This window comes from Panthera leo, chromosome C1, assembly GCF_018350215.1.
Source record: "Panthera leo isolate Ple1 chromosome C1, P.leo_Ple1_pat1.1, whole genome shotgun sequence".
In the NCBI taxonomy this organism is placed as follows: Eukaryota; Metazoa; Chordata; class Mammalia; order Carnivora; family Felidae; genus Panthera; species Panthera leo.
In genome coordinates, this window is record NC_056686.1 from 165,209,169 (window position 1) to 165,233,827 (window position 24,659).

Here is a 24,659-nt window from a genome sequence, read left to right on the forward strand (position 1 = left end):
CGGATTCTGAGGATTCTGCAATTGGCCTGACTGAATCTGTCCTCGTTGAGAAATGAGTAACTAAAAGGACGAGAGATATGAGCCAGTGTTTCACAAAGAAGGCCAAGAAGAGATCACAGTTTTTTTGCGTGTGTTTGTTTTGTTTTGTTTTTCTGGCAGAGGAAGGAAGAATTGGGTAAATTTCTTATCTTTTATAAAGATAACATTAAAATATTCTTTTTTACTTTGACAGGTAATGTAAATTTAAGAATAAAATTTAAATCTATTAAATGTCCATCCATATTAGGCATCAAGGAAATGCACATTAAAACTCTAGAAAGATATCCTTACAACTGTTTAGCAAAAATTAGGATATTGACAATACCAGGTGTTGGTGAGAATTTGGAACAGCAGGAACTCTCATAAACTGTCAGTGTTAACTGTAAATTGGTTCAACCACTTTGGAAATGCTTGACAAATACCTACTAATGTTGAAACATACAGCTACCCGCAACTCAGTAATTCTACTTCTAAGCATGTAAGCAACAGAGATAAGAACATATGTATACAAAAAGTAGAAGAATATTCTTAGCATTATTCAAAACCTCAAAGTGGAAACAATGCAGTGTCAACAGAATGCATACATGAGATACTACTCTGTAACAAGGACATGAGCTAATTTGCTACATGTAATAATTGGCATGATTTTTTAAAAAAAATTTTAACGTATTCATTTTTGAGAGACAGAGTGCGAGTGAGGGGAGGGGCAGAGAGAGAGGGAGACAGAGAATCCGAAGCAGGCTCCAGGCTCTGAGCTGTCAGCACAGAGCCCAATGCAGGACTGGAACCCACGAACCATGAGAATCCTGATGTGAGCCATGGTCGGACACTTAACTGGCTGAGCTACCCGGGTGCCCCAATAATTTGGATGAATCTTACAAATATGATGTTACTAGAAGAAACAAGCCAACAAAAAATGTGTATATGATTCCCACTATAAAACAGCTCAAAAACAAGCAAAATACACTTTTAGGCAGAATGGAATGGGAAGGGGTCAGAAAGGGGGTTTATGGTGTGCTGGTGATGTCTTCACCAGCGTGGCGATAACTTTGTGATAACTTTTTGAGCTGTACTCTTAATGGCTTATGCATTTTTAAAATGTTATCTTCTACTTCAATTAAAGTTTTTGTTTCTTAAATGAATTAAAGCAAGATCAGCATGAGGCTAATGGGGCAGACACTTCTGCAGTATGAGAGAAGAGCAATATCCTGAGGCACTTAGAGTGAAGGGCTTTCTTTGTTTTTCCAGTGCATGTATATAGCAAGAAATACTAGAAAATATTTGCTTCAGCTCCCACCCTGGTGCAACAGAGCATTATGATGATGAGGGTGGAAGAGTAAGAGAGTAAAGAAAGGGAGAAGCCATATTAAAATTTGTGTCAGAAGCAGTAAATAAGGGGTGCCTGGGGTCTCAGTTGGTTAAGGGTCCAACTCTTGGTTTTGGCTGAGGCCATCCGTTCATGAGTTCGAGCCCCACATCAAGCTCTGTGCTGATTGCAAAGAGCCTACTAGGGATTCTCTCTCTCTCTCTCTGTCTCTCTCCCTCCCTCCCCCCTCTCTCTCAAAATAAATAAGCATTAAACATTAAAAACATTAAATAACATTTTAAAAAGTAAGTAGCCACAGTGCTAAAGAAAATTTAGCCTTAAATGAAGACCAGTGAATATCCCACTGGTTTTCAGAACGCTGTGGGTTCTCATGAACCAACAAAGGAAAGATGGAGGGGGTTCCCCACCACTTGTTTATCAACCAGATCAGAGCTGCCTTCAGTGTTCTATATTGTGCTTAATAAGCTTTCCTTTAAGGGATCCTGCAGCTTAAAGATGTGACAGTAAACCAAAGCACCAGGGTAAAAGATAAAAAGCGCCTTCAGATGAGTTCAGTGAGAGAGAAAAAGTACAGATTTAAAAGGCTGGTTACAAAAATTTATCCTTTGAATAATAGGTGTTCCCAAAGAAAACAACAAAACAAATTAGGTAGTAGTTTTAATAGGAGAAATCTTGATCTAAAAAAAAAAAAAGGCTCAAGTCTAAATGAAGATCCTGTTTTATACATTAAATGCCAGCTGGAATGGAGCAGAGTTTTGTAGTTCAGGATTTCTCCAATCATCCACGTGTGAAGGTAACAAAAAAAAATCTGTGATCTGCAATGCACTACTTACTTGCCCTTTACAGAAAAAAATTATTTGAATATAATCACTACATTACCAAAATGAACCAAAATTAAGAAGAAAAGAATGAGGGAAGAAAGTTGGTGGGTATTAAAATCAGTAAAACTACTAGGATAATGCAGATAATTATATTTAAAATATATTATTTATTAAATATATATTATAATATATAGTTTATATTATATATAATATATATTATATATTATAATTATATATTTATTAAATATATTTATTAAATAAATAAATTTATTTATTTTCTCAAAAAATTTAAATGGGGTTTATTAACTCCAGATTAAGTTAATGAAGAACCAAGAAGGGATCACAGTTTCTTTTTTAGGAGGTGAAATGAGGGGTACAATCCAAACTTTTGTGGAAAAACAACAACTTGTTTTTTACTTTGAAAATTAAATGTAAGTTTAAGAGTCTTATGAAATCTGTTAAGGTGATTAATAATAAAATTATTAACAGAATGTTTCCTGTCCAAATCCTTGAAAAAGAAAAAATGGAATTGCATATTTGACAAAAGTCAAAAGAAAAAGAAGAGCACTTAAGACCAAAACTGTTTAAATTCTAAAATCAGAATGAAGTGATTTGCTTCTTCCAGAACACTTACCTTTAGATCAAATTCTGCCACATACACCTAACATGAAAAGTATTTCAGAGTACAAGAGAGAAAGTATAAGTAGCATATTCACTCCTAAAATTACAATTAGTAGTGAAGACGACAAACCATAGAGTATATGCAGGATAATACAGGATTAAAATGCAGAAATACAAAAACCTTTAATGTAGAAATTGTGGGAGATCTTAAATGTTCTGTGAACTATCATAACAAATCAAGTAGAAGTGAGATATAAATGGGAAAAAATAATAAAGCAGAATTACTATATAGAAAAAAGAGGATATAATTTTTTTCCTCAAATGGAATTGTTTACAAATTGATCAGATAGCAACATTGAATAACAGGCAGTGTAAGGGACCCAGAAACATGTCTTAACTTCTGCCCATCAGCTCATAATATTTACAGCCGGGATCATAAAACCATCAAACTAGTTCTAAAGTGTGTTTAGCCTCTTTGTTCTAAAGACAAATTGCGAGGAAATCATGTACCTTCTATTCTAAACCTGGACCCTCTGGGCCTCCTTCATTCCTGGAGGAATGAAATGGATGAGCATTTGGTGCCCATCTGCTGGACATTACGTCAGCATCTGAGCAGACTGTAAAAGCTGAAAGCAATCCTTGCAGTCTGATAATTCCCTTGAAGTTCATTTTATAGGGCAGAAATTGTACAGGCTCTGTTCTTTGATCACAAAGTAATAAAACCAGAGAATAAAAAGCACAATCACTTGGAAAGTAATTTTAAAGGCCTCTTCTAGTTATTTTGTCAAAAAATGCAATAAAAGAAGAGCGAAACAATGGGGAAAAAGGGTGGGGGGGTATGTTTAAAGCTATGCTAAAGGGCATATTAATAGCCATTGTTGCATAAAGAGGGAAAATGGGTGAGTAAAACATAACACTAGAAAAAGTAACAATAAAGATAAGATTAATTAGAAATAAATTAGAAAAGGGGCACCTGGGTGGCTCAGTCAATTGAGCATCTGACTTCAGCTCAGGTCATGATTTCGTGGTTCATGGGTTTGAGCCTCACATCTGGCTCACTGCTGTCAGAACTGAGCCTGCTTCAGATCCTCTGTTCCTGTGCCCCTCCCCTGCTTGCACTCTCAAAATTAAATAAACATTAAAAAAAGAAAATTAGAAAAAAAGTAAAAAGGCAACCTGGCAAATGCATTTTTTAAAAATTCAAAATCAGAAATAAGGTAATGAAAAAACAGGAAGCTTAAAAATAAGTGCCATCCTCAATTATATATTTTAATTTAAACATTTGTTATGAAATGGTACACAAGTTTAGAATATCCAATCAACAAGAATTAGAAAACCTGACCAGGTCAATAACCAAAGAAAAAATTCAGGTAGTTATCAGTGAATTTTAGATCCTCAAATGAGCCCCATCACTTCTAAATTCTTCCAGACTTCAGAAGCACATTATTCCTGTGGTTTATAAGTTTTTCCATGCAGCCAGAAAAAGGTGAGAATATATATTGATTTTGCATAAATAACATTACCCTGACAGCAACACTGAAAAGGCAATGAAAATCAAATCCATATATTGTTAATTTACCCATGACTATGGATATAAATAAGCCAAATAAAAGATTAGAAAGTGCAGATAATATGTCCCAAGAACATTTCACCATTGCCTAGTAGGGTTTATCCTTTGGTGAAAAAGCAGTTTACATGAAGAAAAATTATTACTGTAACACTTATTTTCATAGGACCATACTAAGATCTACAAGTTGATTACTTACCCATTCTTGTGGTTGTGCAAATGCTGTGGACAGTTCAGATTATATTTGGTTTACTTGAAACAGTCACTAGCTGGAGGAGTGGTATTAGTCTGATGTATGTATGAATCAGTGTCTAACCCTCCCCTCTAACTACATGATGGCTATATAATGGAGAAAGTATGGATGAATATTAGTGAGGGAAACAAAATGTCTAAAACTGCTTCTTAGAAAAATAGCTAAATTTATTGAGCCCTCACTATTTGCCAGGCATAAGGCTAATTGGTTTGCATACATCTCAAAACTTATGAAGTAAGTACAGTTTTTCTTGTTTTATTGAAAGGAATCTAAGGTGCTTTGAGAGAAATGAAGTAACTTGCCCAAGATCACACAGCCAGCAAAGGGGGAAGCTGGCCTTCAGATACAGATAGTCTTCTTTAAAATCCATGTTCTTAATCTGCACACTAAATGTCAACAGCTGTGACAAAGAATTCAGAAACTACCACACACCAATTGAATATTATGCAACAACAACAAATCCTTCCAAAACTATGAGACAGCATGGAAATACTATATCCCGTACAAGATTGAGAAGCTTTTGTGAGCAAAACCTGTTTATTTTTGTAGCTTCCAACCCAGCTATGCACTTTATACATAATAGGTACAAAATGTTTATTTAGATTACAACATAAAGGGTTCTATGCATGTCTTTTACTACAGAGATTCCATAAACAAATCCATATTTTCTATAAATATCCTGGTAATTGTTCAGATGCCATATTTTAAAATTGAGACCCTACTTACTAGGCTGAGTTTTAAAGATTCAATTTCAATTTTATGTTTCTGTTGTTTTTCATAAATGTATTAGTGGCTAAATCACAGTCCACATACAAATCTTGGTGGTATTTTAAAATAACAGGTAACATTTATTGAACTCTTGCTAAGTCAGTACTGCCCTAGGCACTCTAAGGCATTTTCCCATTTAGCAGTCCTAATAGTTGTGTGGAATGAGGTTAAATGACTTCTGCCAGGACAGACAGCAAGCAAATAATGGAGCTAATATTCACACTTAGGGAGTATGACTCCATGCCTTCACTTAAGTTCACATTGTGTAATTCAAGTGCTGTTCTCTGTTTAAGAATGAAGTATAAAATCTTTGTTGTAAAAATAGAACATGTAATGAAGAGATAATTTCATTCCATTGTGTGGCCCCTTGAGAGTGTGGGGTGAAGAGAAAAATATAACTGAGATGAGAGGAAGTGCAGAAAGCAAGAGAGAAAGGAATAAGATGGCAAAATAAAGAAATGATGACTCAGTGGCTTTGTGGTCAAAGCATTGGTTCCTTTTTTTTACCTTGGTTGTACAAGTTTAACTAACAGCTCTATTAAGCACCTGTGTACTGAGTGCCAAGAGACATGATGGTGAGAAGAAAAAAAGATAGCTTCCTTGCCTTTATGTAAATTAGTCTAATTCAGATTTAGTTGAAAACTATGAGGTCAGGGGCGCCTGGGTGGCTCAGTCGGTTAAGCGTCCGACTTCGGCTCAGGTCATGATCTCGAGGTCCGTGGGTTCCAGCCCCGCGTTGGGCTCTGTGCTGACAGCTCAGAGCCTGGAGCCTGCTTCGGATTCTGTGTCTCCCTCTCTCTCTGCCCCTCCCCCACTTGCATTCTGTCTCTCTCTGTCTCAAAAATAAATAAACATTAAAAAAAAGAAAAGAAAAGAAAACTATGAGGTCAGCTATCACTTGGGTTGAAGCAGGCTGGCTCCTCCTGTACCTAGCTCTTTCAAAGGATTCACCAAAACAAAAGAATTCCCCTTTTACTGTCCCTCCCCCAATTTGTCCACACCTAATTCTTTTTGTTTTACAGGGTCTTTTTGTTCTGTTATATTTTTGAGGCAAAAACTATAATGCGGTGTGCAAATAATAAGTATTAAGATTCAATAAATTTTGACAAATGCATATATACTCTGGCAACTCACTGTTTGAGACTGTTTCTGTGTCTCTTGAAAGGAGAGACTCTCTCTTTTCAGGAATGTTTTTATCGTGAACAGTCTTGGAAGATAGTGTCTCCCTCCAGAGCAAAAGGCAGGTTTGTTTACTGTCCAGTATAATAAAGGTAATGTCTTCTTCCAGAGCAAAGGGCAGGCACAATTACTGCCCTTTATAAAAGATTTAGGTTCCTGAAGCTTGAAGATCTTCAGTTCTGACACAAGTATACACTGTATACACAGCATCTTTCTGGACCCCTCTGTGTTACCTGTTTAAGGCTTAGGGAACAAGAGGAACCAATGCGAACACATCCAAACTGCTTATTGTGCTATGGATAATAAAGTTCTTTGTCTCTGACCCAGGAGTTTTGTGTCTTCTGCCAGCATCCACAAGACTGTTAGGCTAACTTGCTATCTTGCAAGTAGGGTGAAACCCTTCACGGTTCTTGACAGCCACCCTCCTTCAAGATACAGACTTTTCCATTGGAGCAACAAGTTCCCTCACGTCTCTCTCCCATCAGTCTCACAAGAGACAATCCTCTTTCTGATTTTCACAATAGATAGTTTTGCCTTTTCTAGAACTTCACATACGTGGAATCATACAACATATACTCCTGTTTCTCTGCTGCAATCAGTATGTCTGTGAGATATATCCATGCTGTTGTGTGTATCAGTGGTTCATTCCTTTTCATGTCTGAGTGGTATTCCATTGTTAGAATGGTCCTCAATTTATCCATTTCCCTGTTGATGGACATTGGGTTGTTTCCAGCTTGCAGACTAAAGCTTCTGTAAACATCCACATGTTTCTGTTTGGTAATGTTTTATTATATACAGGAAATCAGGAACAAATCACGTAGAGTTGCTTTTGAAGATTGTTCATTTTTGTTTTAGAAGACACTTATCTGATCTAGACCCAAATTTCCAGCTCCATCTCTTTTGCAGTGGGCAGCAGCTGAAATTTCTGTCACAGTTTTCAGCCTTCCATCTGTCGTGTTTCACCTGCCCCCTTGGAGTCTCTCCTGCACGAGCACAGCTAAAGGAGTCAGCTAAAAATTGGGGTGAGGTTTATTATAGATTTAAGACTCTGTAGGTTGTGACTCTTTCCCTTTTTGATTATCCTCCCTAACTTCAAAGTTGCTTGGGCATCTCTAAACCCAGCCAGCCCATTGACTCCTCAAGCCAGTATGACTGCATTTTTCTGCTTGAGTTCTAGCATTTTTTCACTCAAGAGGATGTGAGAGTGTCCTCCGGCAAAAAACTTTATAAACACAAATCTCACCTGGTGTGATTCCCAAAATGTTTATTCCCCTCAGTTTCTGCCTGCTTTTGGTCATTCTCCAGTGCCTTCAAATAGCTGTTTTTCAATATGTTGCCCAGAGTTTATAATTGGTATAGAAGATTTAGTCAATAAAAGCTTCTTTACCATTTCCAGAAGCAGAATTCTGCCTAGTATATCTTTATCCCTTATTTTAAATCTTCTGTGTCATCTTACTTTGGATATATCTCTTATAAGCAACATGGAACTGGTTTTATATTTTATGGAATCTGATTCTGTTTGCCATTCAATATGTTGGTTTAATTGTAATTTACGTTTATGTGATTGATGGCCTCTGGATTTAGTACCATTTTATGTGTTCTGTTTACCATTATTTACATTTGCTTCTTTGGTTCTGGTCTTTCACTAGATTGAACAGATTTTCCCCCCACCCTTTATGTTTTCCTCATTTGGAAGTCATAAATTGTATATCTCTTCCTTATGTATATATATAAAATATATATACATGCATATGTATATATAAAATATTTATGTCTATATTTCACATATATATCTAAATATACTTCTATAAAATTTTTGCCAAAGTCTTCAGTAGTTCTGTCTTCCTTACAAACTGGAAAAGAACATTAGTTCCTTTTATTTACCCTTTTATTATTGACTAAAAATTTAGCATCAACTTTTTTTTCTTTTTGGTGCAATTGTAAATGGGATTGTCTTCTTAATATCTTTAATTACTTCATTGTGTAGAAATGCAACAGATTTCTATGTTAATTTTGTATCTTGTGACTTTACTGAATTCATTTATCAGTTCTAGTTTTTTGGCAGAGTCTTTAGGGTTTTCTGTATATAGTATCAGATCATCTGCAAATAGTGGTAATTTTGCTTCTTCCTTACTACTTTGTATGTTTTTTTTTTTTTCTTTTTTTTTTTTAATTTTTTTAATTTTTTTTTTTTTTTTTAACGTTTATTTATTTTTGAGACAGAGAGAGACAGAGCATGAACGGGGGAGGGTCAGAGAGAGAGGGAGACACAGAATCGGAAGCAGGCTCCAGGCTCTGAGCCATCAGCCCAGAGCCCGACGCGGGGCTCGAACTCACGGACCATGAGATCGTGACCTGAGCTGAAGTCGGAGGCTTAACCGACTGAGCCACCCAGGCGCCTCTTTTTATTTTTTTCTTATGTGATTGCTGTGGCTAGAACTTCCAACACTTCTTATTCCAACAGAATAAGAGTGCAACCTTCAGTGGTTATTCCAGTGAGATGGGTTTAGGAGTTTTGTTTTGCTTTTTTCTATAAATGCCTTTATTTTGCTTTTACTCTTTGGATGATAACTTTTGCTGAGTATAGAATTCTACATTCAGAGTTCTTTTCCCCTCAGCAATTTGAAGCTGTTATTCCATTGTGTCCTATCATTTACATTTCCCATTTAGAAATCTGATATTACTTTAATTCTTTATCATGCCTTTAAAGTTAATTATTTTTTTCCTCTTTGGTGAGTACCTTGTCTTTCCTGATATTAAAGGAAAAGCTCTAAGTTTTTCACCACTGAGTATGATGTTAGATGTGGATTTTTGCATATATGACCTTTATTATGTTGAGATATATTCCCTCTAAACTTACTTTGCTGAGACGTTTTATTGTGAATGGATTTTGTACTTTGTAGATGATTTTTCTCCATTTATTGAGATAATCATATGGTTTTTATCTTTTCTCTTGTTAATGTAATGTATCACATTAATTGATTTGTAAGTATTGAACTACTCTTATATCCCTGGAATAAATCCTACTTAATCATGGTGAATGATTTTTTTTTTTTTTTTTTTTTTTTGAGACAGAGAGAGAGACAGAGCACACACAAGTAGGAGAGGGGCAGAGGGGGAGAGAGTGAGAGAATCTTTTTTAAAAAAAGACTTATTTATTTATTTGTTTGTTTATTTACTTATTTAGAGAGTGGGGGGAGGGGCAGATAGAGGGAAAGACAGAGAATCCCAAGCAGGCTCTGCGCTGCCAGTGCAGAGCCCGACACAGAGCTAGAACTCACGAACCGTGAGATCATGACCTGAGCTGAAACCGAGAGTTGGACACTTAACCAACTGAGCCATTCAGGTGTGCCAGGTTTTTTTAACGTGTTGTTGGATTCAGTTTGCTAATGATTTGTTGAGGGTTTTTGCATCTATGTTCATAAGAGATAGTGGTCTATTGGTTTTTTTGTTTTGTTTTGTTTTGTAGTGTCTTTATCTGGTTTGCTACCAGGATAATGCTGGCCATAAAGTGAGTTTGGAAGCTTTCCTTCCTCTTCTATTTTTGTTGGAATAGTTTGAGAAGGATAGGTATTAACTCTTTAGGTGTTTGGTAAGTGATTGCTTCAGCAGCACATACACAAAATTGGAATGATAGAAAGATTAGCATGGCCCCTAGACAAGGATGACAGGTAAATGGTAGAATTCACCTGTGAAGCTATCTGGTCCTGAACTATTATTTGTTGGAAGTTTTTTGATTACTGATTGCCTTTCATTGCTAGTAATCAGTCTGTTCAAAATTTTTATTTTGCCTTGATTCAGTTTTGGAAGGTTATGTGTTTCTTGGAATTTATCCATTTCTTGTAGATTGTCCAATTTGTTGGCATATAATTTTTCATAATATTCTCTTACAATCCTTTGTATTTATTTAATGTCAGTTGTTATTTCTCCTCCTTCATTTCTGATTTCATTTACTTGAGTCCTCTCTTTTTTCCTTCAAGAGTCTACCTAAATGTTTATCTTTTCAAAGGACCAGCTCCTGGTTTCATTGATCTGTTCTATTATTTTTTTCATCTCTATTTCATTTATTTCTGCTCTAATCTTTATTATTTCCTTCCTTCTACTGGCTTTGGGCTTTGTTCTTCTTTTTCTAGCTCCTTTAGGTGTAACGTTAGATTAGCATTAACGTTTTATGGATTTTTTAAAAAAATAAATATTCAAATATACCAACATATTTATGCTCACTATTGTTTCTTTTTGTTAAAATAACAACTTAATGATATGTCATTTATATGCCATAAAGCCACCATTGTTTTTTGCATTTAACTTCTTTCTCTAGGGTTCACATTTTTTCTTGCAACCTTCAGTGGTTATTCCAGTGAGATGGGTTTAGGAGTTTTGTTTTGCTTTTTTCTATAAATGCCTTTATTTTGCTTTCACTCTTTGGATGATAACTTTTGCCTGAGTATAGAATTCTACATTCAGAGTTCTTTTCCCCTCAGCAATTTGAAGCTGTTATTCCATTGTGTCCTATCATTTACATTTCCCATTTAGAAATCTGATATTACTTTAATTCTTTATCATGCCTGTATAGTTAATTATTTTTTTCCTCTTTGGTAAGTACTTTTCAGATTTTTATCTATATTTTTTCTTAGTTTTGTTAAAAAATACTTGACGTATATCAGTGTATTAGGTATGCAGCATGATGGTTTGATTTACTGTGTTTGATATCCTGCAGTTTACCATGATGTGTCTAGATATGAATTTATGTTTATCCTGTTCAATACAGAGTGCACTTCTAATTTTAGGGGTCATTATTCAACTTTGGGAAGTTACTTGGCACTATCTCTTCAAATATTTCTTCTTTGTAATTTCTCTATTTCCTTCTTTTGGAAGTTCCATTAGATAGAGTCTCTCAGTTTGCCCTCTGTATCACTTGTTTTCTCATTCTTATTTCTTAAAATCTCTTTCTGTTATGGGGGGTTTGGGAGGCTTGGTTGGTTAAGCATCAACTCTTGATTTCTGCTCAAGTCACGATCTCACAGTTGTGAGATCGAGCCCCACTTCAGACTCTGCACTGAGCATGGACACTACTTAAGATTCTCTCTCTTCCTCTCCCTCTTCCCCTACCCTGCTTGTGCTTTCTCTCTGTCTATAAATAAATAAATAAATAAATAAATAAATAAATAAATAATCTCTGTTTCATTCTGGATTAATTACTCAGTAATGGTTTCTAATTTGGATATCTCTCTTCGACTATGTGCAGACTAGAATGTCCATTGAGTTTTCTATTTCCATAGATATATTTTTCTAAAATATGTATGCATCACTTTATCTTTTTGAGTGTATGGAACAGTCTTTTTCTTTAGATTGTCCTTTTATTTTTATTTAATATGAAGCAAGTTATTGTTCTGATTATTGATTTTATGGCAGTGTTTTTTAGTGGTAGATGTCTTCATGTGCTTTGGAACTTTGATTTTCATTTTCATTTTGAATGGGAAAGGTTGCTTTGTCATCTACACCTTTCTAAGGATTTTGCACTTGGCCAACAAGTTCCCAGGGTCTCGAGTCTCAAACCAGGTCTTGCATTGACAGTTTGAGGTTTCTCCCCTGTGTTGATTAGTTATTGCCAATTCAGTCTCAAAATCTCAGTGGTACACAACAATAAGCATTTATTTTGCTCACAAGTCTATGGGACAACTCTTAATTCAGACTGTGGGTCTATAGTCACCTGGGACAGTTACATGTGTGCTCATTGTTGAGCCCAGGCTGAAGGAAAAGCAGCTATCCAGGGGACGTTCATTTCATGATAAAGGCAGGAGCACAATAGAGGAAAGAATTTTGCAAACCATTGTGCAAGCATTTCAAACCCTTGTTTATATAACTTCTACAAACATCAGTTGGCCAAAGCAAATCCGATAGGCAAGTCCCCAGTTAAGGAGCAATTTCTTCAAAGTTACAAGGCGAAGGGTTAACACAAAGAAGGGTGAAGGATCAAAGTCAGGAGTCATTTCAGTCAACCACAGTCCACTCTCTTGGCCACAATTATTTGTATGTGTCCCACAGAAAAACAGACTCACCCTTAGCCCAAGACCTCCAAGACCCTCATCCAATCATGGCATCATGATCAATATTCAGTAACTTATGACATACATCAAATTTGAATGTGGCTCCCATTGATCTGGAAGCCTATGAACTAAGATAGTGAGGGGGAGTGTAATCTTCCCCCACCATTATACAACATGGAATGATGGAACTGGGATAGGATAACTACAATTAATTCCTAGTCAAAGGGGGGAGATTAAAAGGCATTACCATTCACTTTTTCTGAAATACCATGGGAAAAATGTACTCCTATTCTGAGAAGAAGGAATTTTCCTTGATTAGACCCTAATTCTCCCTGGCAGTGTGTCTCCAGTCCATCGTTCTCTACTGCTCTTGGCTTCACCCTCCTAGAAGGTGAATTCTTTAGATTTCTGTCTTCCCCCTTTGGTCACTTCTGAAATGGGCATTGGGAAATACGCCCCTTGTGGTACTAAGAAGCTTTCTCAGCTACTTCCTGCCTATGAAAAGCCTTTGGCCAGACATCTTTTTTATATCTCAGTCTCATTCCCTTTTAGTCTTAGCTGGTGGTTTATCACTAACAACTCTCTCAAAAATGGATTTTCTATGCATTTGTTTTCAGTGAGTTCTGTTTATCAGAACCATCCTATGATTCTTTTTGGGACATGCCTCTCATTCTAGACTTCATTATGAGAAACTTCCACCCATTAGGCTTCTGAGGGACCCCTGCCCTTAAGTTTTCTAGAAACGTGTTGGTCCAACTGAGAGGTTCTACCAGGCATCTCCTTAATTCTTTCAGCTGTCTTAACAAAGGAAGTTGCAGCAATGCTCTTGGTTTAATACCCCACCCCCACCCCCCACCCAGGCTGAATCTGAGACTCTCTTGCTGGCTTGAGATGAAGAGTTTTATTTGCCAAATAAGCAAGTTCTGGGGGCTAAAGTCTTCTTGCAAGTTGGAAGGTTTTTTTTTTCCCCCTGAACTTATCTCTTTCTTATAGTACCTTATAAAATAGAACTAAAAGTAACTGGCTCATACTTTGATCACATGCCTAGAAATCATCCTGCTATCTTTTGTGTTACCACTGGCAACACTTTTATGAAATACAGGTTGCCATTTTTCAGCTTCTGTAATAGTTTCCTTACCATCCATCACCTGCCCTCTAAACTAATACCACATATTTTTAGGCTTTTATTACTTAGCATCTCAGTATTAGGCTTTCTGCACCAGCTAGCTATTGCTGTGTAATGAACAACCACAAAATGTCAGTGACACATAACATTAATCTTTTAATTCTCTAGTGGGTCTGCAGGTCAGTTACAGCAGCTTTAGGTATCAATGGCTGAAGCAGCTCTGCTTTATATCACAGGTCTGTGGGCAGGTGGGGCAGCTCTGGTCTGCAAATACTCGTGCTTAGGCCCAGGTTGAACAGTGGCAGTTACCCCAGGGAAAGCCCTTTTCACTGAGGTGACAGAAGTACAAGAAGGTAAGCCCCGTGAGACAAGCACATTCCATCACATCTACTAATATCCCACTGGCCAAAACAAGTTCCATGGCTGAGCCCTAAGTCAAAGGGTGGAAAAGTATACTGCCTTCTGTGGAAAGACCTTCAAACTTAGCATAGTAGAGGATATGGGTACAGAGAGGGGAGAAGCATTTGGGCCAGTAATTTATGTCACCCTCCATGGTCATATGTGGGACTGCACTTCTGCTTCCGGAAGCATGCAGCTTCCCATGAAGTAGCCAGCAGCAGTGTTTTAAAGTTCCCCTGTGGGAGAGTGGAGGTGAGTGAGGATCACCCAGCCCAGCACCTAGTTTTAGGCAGGGAACCTGTCCTTGATCTCCATCTCATCTAGGCACTTTTATTCTCTACTCCCCAAAAACGTGTCGACTCTCAGTTGCTTCTGCCTACTTCACAATCCAGTCCAGCAGGCCCATGGATGGCTCCAGGCCCCATTTCTTTATTGTATTTCTTTTCTGTTCCCACCTCACAGAAATGTTTATCCTATTGAACAAACTCGTGTCTCTTTTTTTTAAGCTGTATATTTTTTCTTACGTATCACAGTCATGGATTTGGAGCAGGGGAAACCTTGAACCTTGAACTTTAACAGCATTGCCACCCAAAGTTGTAGAATACCATGTGAAGTTTCTCTTTTATTTCTGTGATGCTTTTTAAAAATAAAATCTGTTTTGACATCTCTTGGCACTTAAATATGCCTAAATTTAATACATTACAAAATATAACCACTTTCTCAAAGGATAGACATCAATATTGGAATTCAGTACATTTGGAAAAATGATCAGGCTAATTGTATAAAAGGAAAATAGGAAATAGTCCTCTATTCTTAACAATAAATCTGATCATTAAGATAAACTACTTTTAAATGTGTATATTAAATATTAGTATATTTTATCACAACCCGGTTATCGCATTCTCTGTTCTAAGCCTTTCCAAATTTTTATTTCTTCTTTGTTTTTTGACTTTTTACTATATACAATGTATTACAGAAAATTTCAAATATATAATAAACACAGCATAGTTTAATGACCTCTATGTACCCATTACTGAGCTTCGTAATTATTAATCATGGCAAACCTTGTTTCATTTATACCAGGGTTGGAGAAACTATGACCCACAGGTCAAATCCAGCCTACCACCTGTTACTGTAAATAAAGTTTATTGGAACACAGCCATGCAGTTTGTTTAAATGTTGTCTCTGCCTGCTTTCATGCTACAATAGCAGAGTTTTGTAGTTGCAACAGATTGTATGGCCTGCAAAGCCTAAAACATTTATTATTTAGGATTTACAAAAAAAAAAAAAAAAAGTTTGCTGACCATTATAATGTCCTCTGACCCACCCTCCTTAGCAAAAGTATCTCTTTCATATTTCATTTTAAAATATTCCAATATGTATTCTAAAAGATGAGGACTCTAAAAAACAATACCATTCTTATCCTAAATAAATAGCAGTAGTTTATAGTTTTGTTTCTTCTACGAGTGTCTCACTGAAGAACAAGTGAGAATTCTATAATATTTCTTTTTCTTCATAATGTGTTATCCAGATCCACCGTAGTCCACCCATAGTCTAACAAACCATTTTGTTACCTTTGAAAAAAACTGCAGACTTTTTATTGTCATTAGTAGTTCATTCTCAGTAATTTTAACAGTTTCACACCTTACCTGTAAATGACCTCAAAGAACAAAATATTCTGAATTTAGCAAAGCATGTGAGAAAGTTAATAAGCAATAATAGCACAGTCACCAGAGAGATTTCAGCAAAACTGCAATTTGAGATATACTAAAGGTCCTATGAAAAAATACAACATATAGGGGCACCTGGGTGGCTCAGTTGGTTGAGCATCCGACCTCGGCTCAGGTCATGATCTCACAGTTTGTGAGTTTGAGCCCTGCATCGGGCTCTGTGCTGACAGCTCAGAGCCTGGAGCCGGCTTCGGATTCTGTGTGTGTGTGTGTGTGTGTGTGTGTGTGTGTGTGTGTGTGTGTATGTCTGCCCCTCCCCCACTCACACTCTATCTCTCCTTCAAAAATAAATAAACATTAAAAAAAAATTTTAGGGGCGCCTGGGTGGCGCAGTCGGTTAAGCGTCCGGCTTCAGCCAGGTCACGATCTCGCGGTCCGTGAGTTCGAGCCCCGCGTCAGGCTCTGGGCTGATGGCTCGGAGCCTGGAGCCTGTTTCCGATTCTGTGTCTCCCTCTCTCTCTGCCCCTCCCCCGTTCATGCTCTGTCTCTCTCTGTGCCAAAAATAAATAAACGTTGAAAAAAAAAAATTAAAAAAAAAAAAAATGATTCCACTGAGACACAAACCCATGTCCTCTGCTTAAAGTCCACCATGGGTGCTGCTGAACTGGCTGTCACAAATCTTACCACAGAGCAGTTTTAAACAGGTTTTATCACCCTTTACAGGCCTTCGTTCTAGAAATGTCCTATGTTATGCAAAGTATTACTAACTACATTACCTCCTAGCTATGCTAAAGATATATTTATACACGGAAGATATTGCAGTAAACTCTTAGGGAATCTGTACCTTTGGAGCTAGGATTTCAAGCACAGAGTGTTGTATCTTTCAAATTCAAAGAGCAAGAAACAATCTATTATATAGCTTTTATAAACTCCTCTTTAGCATTTGTTTTACATCCTTGTGATGAGTCCACACATTTCTATTGGAGAGCTGGTCTTAGAGGCTTGGAGAAATGGCTCATTCTGGGGTTTGGGCAGAGGAAGTACAAATTGAACCTGGAACATCTTCTTGTGTTAGAAATTAAGGAAATGCCTCCCAAAATGATGGAGGGGGGTCATGTCAAAAGGACACAGCCATCAGCTTGAAGTGAATACCACTAGAAAAATCTGGGATGATTTGGGCATTAAAATAAATAATAATAGTAATAAATTCTAACCATTGAATAAAATATGAATCCACAAGTCAGTAATGATATAAATAAATTATATGTTTAATGAGAATGAGATAGTTACAATATCTCAAAGTATCTCCCTACAAAATACTTATGGATTAAAAAGGGATATGAGGTTAGTTTATAATAGCGCCTAGAAGACATCATTTTATTTACTTATTTATTTAATGTTTATTCTTGAGAGAGAGACAGAAACAGAGTGTGAATGGGGGAGGGAAAGAGAGAGAGGGAGACACAGAATCCAAAGCAGGCTCAGGCTCCAAGCTGTCAGCACAGAGCCCAATGTGGGTCTCAAACTCACGAACCGTGAGATCATGACCTGAGCCGAAGTCAGATGTTTAACCGACTGAGCCACCCAGGTGCCTCTAGAAGACATCATTTTAATCGAATTATCCAAGTGAACAATACCCCAGTAGTGAGCCAAATTGAAAATGTGGAACCTGCACCCACCCAAAAGGATGTAATGAGAATACTTCATCACTTCTGTGAGATGTCTGCCAAAGGAGCATGACCTAATTGTTAGGTAACATTAGAGCTAAACTGGGGAACATTCTAAAAATTACTGATCTAGAGGCACCTGGGTGGCTCAGTCAGTTAAGCATCTGACTCTTGATTTCTGCTCAGGTCACAATCTCATGGTCATGGGATCAAGCCCCACGTTGGGCTCTGTTCTGACAGGGTGGAGCCTGCTTGAGATTCTCTCTCCCTCTCTTTCTACCCCTCTCCTGCTCCTGCTCTCTCTCTCAAAATAAATAAATAAACATTTAAAAAAAAATGACTGACCTATAATCTTCAAAAGTGATAAGGTCCTAAAAGTCAACAGAAGATTGAGGGACTATTTGAGACTGAATGAAGACTTCTAAGGAGACATGAAACTAAATGCAGCACTTAATTCTGGACTAGATCCTTTTGCTATAAATGGCAATGGAACATTTGGCAAAACTTGAACAGGGTATAAGGATTCAATGGTAGTAATGTGTCAATGTTAGTTTCCTGATCTTGGTTGGTTGTATCATGGATAGGAGAATGTCCTTGTATATAGGAAATACACACTAAAGTATTAAGGGGTAATGGAGCATCTGGTCAGAAACTTATTCTCAAATTGTTCAAATAACAAAAGTTCCTTATACTATTTTTGTAAGTTTTCTGTATGTTTGACATTGTTTCAAAATGGAAATGTTTTACAAAAATGCAAAACTAAATGCACATAAAGTTAGGGCAGATTCTCACAGATGTCTGTTACATAATGCCATTTTCCTTGGCCACAGGTACAGTTCCGTTACAGTTTTTGCCAGGCTTTCTACTTGACAAAAACTTACATCAAAGGCAGTTGTTTGTCTGTGAAAGCTTTAATAATATCACATTTGTTTTTCTTTGGGAAGGGTGAGCAATTTGAAAGGCAGAACAAGAAAATTCATCATTTCAACAAATGTTTCTTGAATAACATATCAAGCTCTGTGGTAGGTACTAATTTTCTCTCTGTGGTGGACACTGGGATACACTACCCAAATTCCCTTTCACAACTGAATGTCTTATTCCCCTACCTTTTAGGAATGTTGCAGACAACTCAGCTCTCACCTGTCAGCCCCCTTCAGGGATTGCTTCAAGTGAGAGAGTGTCCTTACCTTCACAAGGTGTTCTACATCTGATCACTGGTCAATGTGAAGGCATAATGCCTGGCCCTCTTGCCCCACTCAACTCAACTTTTCTTAAAAGGGTCAAACTGTCTAAAGAACATTCCAGAGAGTAAAGTCTTTCATTGAGGATCTATCACGGCTCAATTTCTCCCTCTGTCAGTTCTTTTCCCCTCTCTTTGCCTTCCCTTACCCTCATGTAGGCGATGGTCCCTAGAACGCTCTTCATGAATCTCCTGGCTGCTAATCTCTGACTCAGAGTCTACTTAGGGAATCCAAACTCTGCCAGCTTCTCTCAATGATTTCTCTATACAGCCAAAAAGGATCGTTACTTTTCAATTTTTTACTATTAAACACAGCTATAATTTCTAAGATTAAAATTTTATGACTTTCCATCTTTTTCCCCATATTGAAAAGATTCATGTGTGACCTTCTCTCTTGTCCCCTTCGCTTTCTGTTTCTTGATCAGCAAGCACAAAATGGGGAGATACAGAGACTAAGCAAATGGAAATAGAAAGACCACAGGTGGAAGCCAGAGTCTGTTTTGGGAAGGCAAGATTCAGATACAGGACAAGTTTGTCTTAGCCTTCACCTCTCGTTTCTTTGCTATTTATTCCCTCTTTCAACCCCTGCCTCCCAGGGATCCCTTGTCCAAGGTATTCAGATGACACGGCTCCTCCTTTCTCAGGAGATACCATTATCAACAATAGCCAAACTATGGAGAGAACACAAATGTCCATTGACTGATGAATAGATAAGGAAGATGTGGTTTATATACACAATGGGATATTACTCAGCCACCAAAAAAGAATGAAATCTAGCCATTTGCAACAACGTTGATGGAGCTGGAATGTATTATGCTAAATAAAATAAGTCAATCAGAGAAAGACAAATACCATATGATTTCATTCATATGTGGAATTTAAGAAACAAAACAGATGAACATATGGGAAGTGGGGGGAGCGGGGGAAGAGGAGAGAGGTAAACAAACCACAAGAGACTCTTAATGATAGAGAACAAACTGAAGGTTGATGGAGGGAGGTGGGTGGGAGATGAGCTATATGGTTGGTGGGTATTAAGGAGGGCACTTGTGATGAGCCCTGGGTGTTGTATATAAGTGATGAATCACTGAATTCTATTCCTGAAACCATATTGTACTGTATGTTAACTAATTAGAATTTAAATTAAAAAAAAAAAAGTAATTCATTCTCACTGAGGTGTTAGGATGAAATGTGTCATTCTCCTTAAAAAGTTTACAGTAGAAAGAGTCTTGTTTTTTGAGGCTTACTAAAACTGAGAGTACTTCCACTGAATGGTGAAAGGAAAGCATCAAATCTATTGACATTAGTAAGATGGATGGTTTTGGCACTCTACTGAATCATCCATATAGACAATCCCCTTCTCCATTTACACATCAATTGAAGTTCTCTTATACTAAGTCCTTGGGGAATTATTTTGGGAAAAGCTAGTATTTGGAACCACTCCTATTTGAAAAACTGCTATAAATCCTTTACCCTAAGCATTCATAGATTCAGTCATTTTTTGAAGAAAGGGTGAGGTTTATAAATTCTTAGTAACATAAATTAGCTCTATTTTGTTTGTTAATGTCTATTTTTAGCAGACCGTGGGCCATACAAATAAATGTTTAGGTTAAGAAAATGATAATCTATTTTTAGGGCTGATGAGTTTTAAAATTCTTCCAAAGTAGGTAGTTTTAGCTATCACTATTTTTTTAAGTGTTCAAGTTATATAAATGCGATATGCAATCTGTTTTATTATAAAGCACATATCCTTATTTCTTTTTCTTTTTTTTCTTTTTTTTTTTAATTTTTTTTTTAGTGTTTATTTATTTTTGAGACAGAGAGAGACAGAGCATGAGCAGGGGAGGGGCAGAGAGAGAGGGAGACACAGAATCTGAAACAGGCTCCAGGCTCTGAGCTGTCAGCACAGAGCCCGATGCGGGGCTTGAACTCATGAACTGTGAGATCATGACCTGAGCCAAAGTCGGACGCTTAACGGACTGAGTCATCCAGGCGCCCCTTTCTTTTTTTTCTTTACTGATATAAAATATCATTTGAATGCTATAACCTAATGCTTCAAGGGTCTTGTTTAAACAAAGAAATTAAGTCTTTGTTGGTGTTTGCCTAATCTCTTTTCTGTTTTCAAAATTGATCCTTTATTGGTCATTTTTCAATCTTTACATATGTGCCTTTTTTTTTTTTTAAAGTAATCTCTGTACCCACTGTGGGGCTTGCATTTAACAAACCCAAGACTGAGAGTCACATGCTCTACTGACTAAGCCAGTCAGGTGCCCCAGTGCCCTTATTTTTTGACAAGACATAAAAGTGGTATTAATGCTTCCACTATGATAACTAGGTCCTGTGTGGTTTTGATAATCAGGACATGAGTTTCATCAAATCATAGACCTCAGAAATCAGTGATCTAAACCTTTGTTGTAGTTTGAAATATAAATTAGCTTCAGCTCTTTCATTTTGAAGGTTATACCCCTAGGTCTATTTAAGAATTGGGCTTATTTGAATCTTCTTCTTTCCGTGAGATTTAAGATCTATTCGTGTAATCTCTGGTATCACATTGATTTTTATATTCTAGGACAGTTCCAAAGGAGCCAACTAAAGATGGACATATTTTTTTCTCCTCTGTTAAAGAGTTATTCATAGTATGTTACCATTAGTTTAAAGAGAAGTGTCAAAGACCTTTCCCCAAAGAGTTTCCATCTATGTGGGTAGGTAGAATCATATGTACAGTGCAGAATTAATTTGTAGTACTAATTTTCAGAGTCCAAATGAGTCACTTTTAAAAAGTGGATTTTCAGAGGGTTATAGGATAGAAAAACGTGTGTCACTGGGCATATAATATATACACTAAAAGCATTCATAGAGAAAGGATTGGAATTAAAATGAGGATTAAGAATGGGGTTAGAACAGAAAGTGGTGATTATGGAAATAAGGTGGAAATTATGGAAACGGCAATTATTGAAATGGAATGGAAAACAAAATAATTTACCTTCAGATAACTTTATAATCTTTTCATGTTTCTACTCACTAGTAGTACGAAAGTCACATTTAAATCTTAACTTCCATTAGCAGAAATGTCGGTAAAGTCACTTTGTTTTACCAGGTAATAAGATGACTTCATTTTCTTTTATTTCTTTCATATGTGTTATGTCTCTTAGAATGCCAGAGAAAAAGAATTTTAGGGTGTTTTAATTTTTGAACATATTGTAAAAATTAGCAAATTAAATTTTATAATTTTAGATCTTTTTTTTCTTTAATCCTACATCATTCTTCTGGGCTTGGCTGATTTGGAAGATCCATAAGCATTTCACTTACTACTCTATGCCAGAAAGCATCTATAATCCATTAGAAAAAAAACACAGTCAACATTTTAATGCATGCCTTTTTAGTCTTATTTTTCTAGTTTTATATATTATTTTTAATATATAATATATAGATAGATACTATTTTTTATACAAGTGATATACTGCTCATACAATTTTTTAAAACCTTTTATTTTTAAAATTTTTATTTAAATTCTAGTTAGTTAACATACAGTGCAATATTGGTTTCAGGACTAGAATTCAGTGATTTGTCACTTATATACAACACCCAGTGCTCATCATAACAAGTGCCCTCCTTAATACCCATCCCCCACTAGCCCATCCCCCACCCACCTCCCTCCATCAACCCTCAGTCTGTTCCCTATCGAGTCTCTTATGGTTTTTTTTTTTTCCTTCTCTTCTCTTTTTTTCCCCCTTCCCATATGTTCATCTGTTTTGTTTCTTAAATTCCACTTATGAGTGAAATCAGATGATATTTGTCTTTCTCTAACTGATTTATGTTGTCCTATTGTTGGATCCTTAGCTTGTTTTCAATTCCTGACTATTATGAACCACACTGAGATCAACAATGAAAAAGCTTATGGCTAAACATTCAGGCTACAGGTCTATTTCTTTAAGATAAATTCTCACATGCAGAATTGATGGATCAAAGAATGCACAAATTTTTCAAGCTTTTGATATATGTGACCAAATTACCTTTCAGAAAGGTTGTGCCAAATGATACTCCCATGAACAATGTACAAGAGTACCTGTTTTCATACCTTCACCAACATTGAATTTCATAATTTTTCACAATCTTTGGTGAATGGCAGAATGAAGGGGGAAAAAAAACAGTGTCTCATTTTACCTAATTAAAAATTACTCATCAGATTTCCTAATTACAGAAAAATAGTTTGTTAAAGACAAAAAAAAAGTAGTCCTAATGCCAAGATCAACAGATAAGCAGCACTAAGACATTCCTTGTATATATGGACATTTTCTGTTATGGTTTTTACTTTTGACATCATACTAACATTAGACAGATTTTTACCTATGTTTTCATCTAATGCTTTTAAGAAGTTACTTAAGTAACTTCTAATTGTAGTAAAATACACTAACATAAAATTCATACCTTAATCATTTTGTAAGTGTACATTTTAGTATTGTACAGTTTAGTATTGTTAGGTGCATTCACATCATGTTGTGATGTATCTCCAGAATTTTTTCATCTTGAAACATTGTAACTATTGCCATTAAATAATTCCTCATTTTCTTCTTCTCCCAGCCATTTGCAACCACCATTGTACTTTGTGTTTCTATGAATCTGACTACTCTAAGAACCTTATATAGGTGGCATCATATCTTATCTGTCCTTTTGAGACTGGCTTATTTCACTTCACATAGTATCTTCAAGTTCATCCATGTTGTACTACCTGTCAGAATTTCCATCCATTTTAAGGCTGAATAATACTCCATTGTATGTATATACTACATTTTGTTTATCCATTCATCGTCAGTGGACACTAGGGTTGCTTCCACCTTTTAGCTATTTTGAATAATGCTGCTATGAACATGGGTATACAAAATTTGTACACGGCCCTACTCTCACTTCCTTTGGGTATATACTCACGAGTGGCATTGCTGAATCATATGGTATTTCTATGTTTAAATTTTTGTGAGGAACTGCCATATTGTTTTCCATACTGGCTGCACCATTTTATGTTCCCACCAGCAGTGCACAAGAGTTCCAGTTTCTCAGGGTATCTGGGTGGCCCAGTCGGCTGAGGGTCTCCTTTGGCTCAGGCATGATCTCATGCTTCGTGCGTTCAAGCCCCACATTGGGCTCACTGCTCTCAGCACAGAGCCTGCTTCAGATCCTCTGTCCACCTCTCTCTCTGCCCCTCCCAAATAAATAAACATTTAAAAAATAAAAGTTCTAATTTCTCCATGTTCTCACCAACACTTTTTTTTTTAAAGCGGCCATCCTGATGGATGTGAGGTGATGATTTAAATTTTTTTTGCCTCTCTTTCTCTCTCTTCCACTCCAAATCTTGGATCTGCTTCTCTCTGTTAGCTTTATAATACGGGGCCTGATATCCATATAAAATTAGAAACATAGCCTCCGGTGAATCCACACTCATCATGCTCATAGCTTAGCAACAAACAGAAATAGAAGTGCTTCCTCTTAGCCTCAACTTGGAAAATATCAGGGAAGGACACTTATTGGCATAAACTAAATCACACACTCATGTGTTGGACCAATCACAATGGCCAAAGGGATGTACTCTTTTTTATTTATATGTATATATTTTTGAGAAATGGAGGTTACTCTGTGATGGGATAAAGCCTGCCTTCAGAGCATAGAAAGGATGAACAATTCCCTCAAGTGAAGGACGAGATGAGTAGGACAAACGTGGCCATTTGGAGAGTCATTCTGAGCTGGGTAGTCAACCCAATGTGTGTCTGCTGCACAAAGAAGCCTTGATAAGCATGTCTACTACATGTTTGAAACCTTGATAGCTAGAGTTTGAGTTCTTTAGTCCCTGCTGTCTTATTTTTCTCCTCTTTTCCACAAGAGAAATGAGGTTGGGGGTGGGGGGAGCAGAATACTTTTATAAATGATTTCTTTCATTTCAAGCTGT

General features: G+C 36.7%; 1 protein-coding gene and 1 non-coding gene across 10 annotated transcripts in view; both read left to right on the top strand.

Moving 5' to 3' along the window:
* Nucleotides 1-24,659, top strand: part of RBM45 (RNA binding motif protein 45) — a 66,899-nt gene that overhangs the window by 24,296 nt on the left and 17,944 nt on the right. For 3 of the 9 annotated variants that reach the window (XR_006205575.1, XR_006205568.1, XM_042949250.1), the window contains one exon: nt 15,231-15,305. The exons of 4 other annotated variants lie outside the window; for them this stretch is intronic. The gene's annotated coding sequence lies outside the window, so the exon portion shown is untranslated. Of the gene's footprint in view, nt 1-6,418; nt 6,515-7,481; nt 7,598-15,230; nt 15,306-24,659 lie in introns of those variants that run through there. 2 more of the 9 variants (XR_006205570.1, XR_006205571.1) reach the window with 2 other exon arrangements.
* LOC122229023 lies at nt 10,172-10,274 on the top strand. The gene has a single exon (XR_006206888.1). It is a non-coding gene; the product is annotated as a U6 spliceosomal RNA (small nuclear RNA).